Here is a 4157-nt window from a genome sequence, read left to right on the forward strand (position 1 = left end):
CCCTGGTCCGGCCCCCTCCCTCCCTGCGCCGCGCAGCCCGCGGAGGCTCCGCTCAGCGCCGCTCCGCTTCCTCCTCTGCCCCCCACCTGGGGACCATCCTGCTGCCTAATCCGGCAAGGAGAGGAAGCGCAAAAGCCTGCCCCCCGCCCCGCAATCTCTTCCGCACTGTTACTCTTTCATATATACTTTTTTTTTTTCTTCGTCAAAGGCACAGCGCGATCGCCTATCAGTTCCTTCAATCTCGCTATTATTTTTTTTCCCTTTCCCCGCAGACCCCCCTAAATCCGGCCGAGAAATCAGCAGAGATAGAGGGAGAGGGGGAGCGAGAGGGGGAAGAAAGAGACCACCCCTTTTCCAGCTGGCCTCTGTCCACCCGTCATCTGGGCAAGAGCCGCTGCTGCTTCTGCTGCTGGCGCGGGTGGGGCGGGGACTCCCGCTACCGGACTAGCCCCGGTCCCGCTTCTTGCCTTCCCGGGGTTCCCTCAGGGGCCCCGCAGGCATCGCTTTGCCCTCTGCTCCCGACACGGCCCCGGGGCGAGGCGAGCGCCCCGAGTTCCGTGGGTGCGCCCTGTGACACACGGGCGCTGGTGCGGGACACGCGTATGAGAGGATGGCCCACCCTGCGGAGCACGGGGCAGCAGTGTTTACTGCTCCTCAAGCCTGCAAGACTTTTGCTTGTTAAGACTTTTCGCTACCCCTTGCCACATCCCATGGCCCTCTAAAATATCATTCATTTTCTAGAGCAGCAGGGGCAGAGTCCGAGGACCAGGGATGCGCCCTTCCTGCACGCCCCGGGGATGTTCCACCCGTGCAAAGGGGGGGTCGCTCGTGCTGGCGAGCGCCGTTTGCCGGAGGAAACGGGGCGCCGGAGGGGGCAGGGAGGAGAGGGGCCGGCGGAGGCACAAGCCTGCTCACGAATGATGGAGGAGGCTCCAGAATCAAACTGGAGACGCAAGGAGGACGGCGGCAGGGCGAGAGGCAGGGCAGACAGGGGAGCTGGGGGCAAAGAACGGGGGTGGGAAGGACGCGGGCAGAGCGGGACGCCGTGTCAGCGGCGTGCCTGCAGTTCTCTGTGTGTGTCTGTGTGTCCGTCTGTCTCCAGTGCAGCTCCGTGCTGAGAGCTCGCTGGTGGGTACGGGCAGGGAGGGGGTGGGGCTGGTCCCAGACAGTGACCTGCAGTTGAGTGGAAGCAGGCTTTTTCCATCAAACTCTGCCTGGATACCACACACAGAGCCCAAGTGTCAGTTTACTGCCCTGAGCCCAGCTCCTTTTCCCTAAGCTCCACAGTAATTAGACAAAGAAAACCTAAATTAACTGAACAGGCGTCGACAGCTTCCTCCAGATCACCGCTGCTACATACATGGGAATGTGTCCGAAAATGGCTTGATTGTATCTGAGGATAAGCTAAGAAAAACACTACCAAGCCCGGCAATATTTATGACACATTTTAATAGAAAAAATAATAGGTCGGTCCATAGACCCATGTTTACCTTTCCTAAGGCATCGACTTAAATTGTTCCCATAATTATATATATAAAAATTCTATCTATCAACCTATCGGTCTTATCTTTTTTGTTGTTGTTGTTGTTACCTGGAAAGGCAGGGAGGCCGACGTGAGATTCCTGATCTCGTTGTAACGACCTATTTTGCCTTTTTTTTTCTTCTTTTCTTAATATCCGTGGTTTTATATATAAACATCTTTCCTTGCTCTAGATCGTCGAGCGAGGGTGCTTTTTCACCTTCCTCGGCGGGATGTCTGTCTAAATGTCATCTTCGGATGACGCGTTGAAGTAATCTCTGCAATCTTCAGGAGACCAAAGCAATTAAAGGCAAGGGGGAGGATCATTGCCTGTAAATCGCTCTAACCTGCCTCCGATTCAGACTGTTCGTTTGGATCATTACTTTTAGTCCAGCGAGAAAAATCTACTCGCCACACAAGGTGTCACGATGTACTGGGGTGTCACTGGTGTCTCGGCGGTGCGAGACGGGACAGGCAGTGGAGCAAAGCCGGGAGAGGCAGCCCGGTGGCACAGCCGAATGCTGCTTCAATCCTGACTTGACACAGCTCTGATACGGGAATCGAGGCTAACACATTCAATCCTCTACCTGATAGCAACGTCCTCTTCTTCGCAGCAGATACTTGTTTGAAACACAGCGTTAAAAAGTCTCCAGGACATGATCCTGATACTTTAAAAGATGATTTAAATTGCCTGTGATTAAACAGAAGTGCATTTGCTGTTTTGTGGAGATGTTTATTTTGGTTGGTGTATCCATTTCTGAGCTGATCCTAGTTTCGGAGCACAACTGGTTTGTTTTACCAAAGTATACGGAAATTAAACTTTTTGGCAGATTTGGTTACTCAGATGTTGTTGTATAATCATAGTTTTTATTCTAGGAAATCTCTTCATTATTGCGGTTTCAGTTTCACGTTCATAACACAGTCCCCTCTGCTTCGTGAGCTAAATGAAATAAGTTAGACTAAACCAGTTAAGAAAATGGAAGACAAATATGAAAGATAAATGTTTACGGTTATGTTGGAGTTCTTTCCCCCCCGCCTCTTTTTGTTATTTTTCTGTTCTTTTCCTCCCTTTTTTAACTGTGTGCTTCAGGCTCTTTCCTCTCCTCTGAGGTTCTGCAGATGAGAAGCGTTTTTTCAATTAAAGCCGAGACTGAAACTTAAACAAATCCCTCCAGTATTGTAAAAGTGCGTTTCCTTAAGCCCTGGAGGATTTTCCTCCAACTGTCAGTTTCAGGGTGCCTGGATTTAGATCTCGATCTGCAGCGACTGACAGAGATCCCTTTCCACATGAGGGGCATGCGGGCATTTTAACGAGCTGGAAGGAGCCTTGCTGCCGCAGTGGAGCGCCCAATTCCCGGCCCCGGCGGCCCGGGGCGACCACCTGGAGGGTGTGGAGGGGGGCAATCCCACTGCGGCGGAGGGAGCAAAAAGGCCCGGATGGGAAGGGACTCCCAGCGGTCTTGTCCCGTCCTTTGTGCTGCTCCCGGGACCTCTTGACTTCTCGGGACCTCTGGCAGTAGCCGTGCGATCCCGATGTTTGTTTAGAGAGGTTTTTCCGCTTTTTTTTAACGCCCCCCCTTCCTTTTTTTTTTCTTTGCATACGCAATGGACAGCAGGCGTGACTCTTTTTATAGAAGTCTCCCTGAAGGCTTCTATGAGGACCTTTCTTCCCAGCTCCTGTTGAAGAGTCGATTTCTCCCTCCTTTCCCGAAGCAGAGGAAAAGGGGAGATGATCACGACAGTCCGAGGGGTTGAGACATCTCGGATCTCAAGGGCAGACAAGGACATTCAGCTCAAATGCATTGCATTTTCTCGTGCTGGGGAAAAACCCCAAAAAACAGCCTGAGTCCAAAAGCCTCACCAGACACTCTCCTTGCACAGAGTGGGCACCTCTCGTAGCATTTTACAAGGGATCACCTGAGGAATCGCCACGTGGGTTTGGTTGGCTTTCCGTGAAGATACCTTAAGAAATTTTTCATCAGTGTCTGAATGGGGCAGAAAGTTAAGCCTGGCACAGGACACCTACACGAATGTGGTGGTCGTAAAATCGTAGGGCCGCACCTTTCCCTTTCCTCCCTGCTACACAACGCTCAGGGCCGGGGCAGCTTTGTTCAGTGTCCCAGTCCTCAGAGGACGGAGAGAAAGACCAGGCGGGAAACAAAGTTTGGGCGAGGAGCCAGCCCAAGGGCAGAATCTAGTTGCCTTTGGGGAAGTGTGTTCCAGGGGAAAATCGGCCTCAGCAGGTGGGAGAAGAATCTCTACTCAACTCTCCCACGCTGGACCCGCAGGACCCGGCTCCTGGGGGCGTCCCGCAGGGAGCCGGGGCTCCGCGGGCCTCAAGGGCCGGAGGACCCCGCGGAGGGGAAGTGCGAGCATTGAACACCGGGGACGAGAAATATCCGCCCCCCGCCGCCCATCCCATCCTCCGCCTCCGGACAGGTCCTGCTTTCACAGGCATTTGGTCTCTTCAGCGGGCTGGAAAAGAGTTTCTCAGCGTTTAGACTTGCCGGGACACAGCTATGCCTAAGATTTTGTCGCATTGTTAACCCCCCAGCTCTGACCCTCCAAGACAGCCCGCATCCCCTGCATCCCGCCCCAGCCTGCTCACTGCCCAGGAGCTGTGGCACACAGACACCCT

The sequence above is a fragment of the Geospiza fortis genome, unplaced genomic scaffold (assembly GCF_000277835.1).
Source record: "Geospiza fortis unplaced genomic scaffold, GeoFor_1.0 scaffold154, whole genome shotgun sequence".
In the NCBI taxonomy this organism is placed as follows: Eukaryota; Metazoa; Chordata; class Aves; order Passeriformes; family Thraupidae; genus Geospiza; species Geospiza fortis.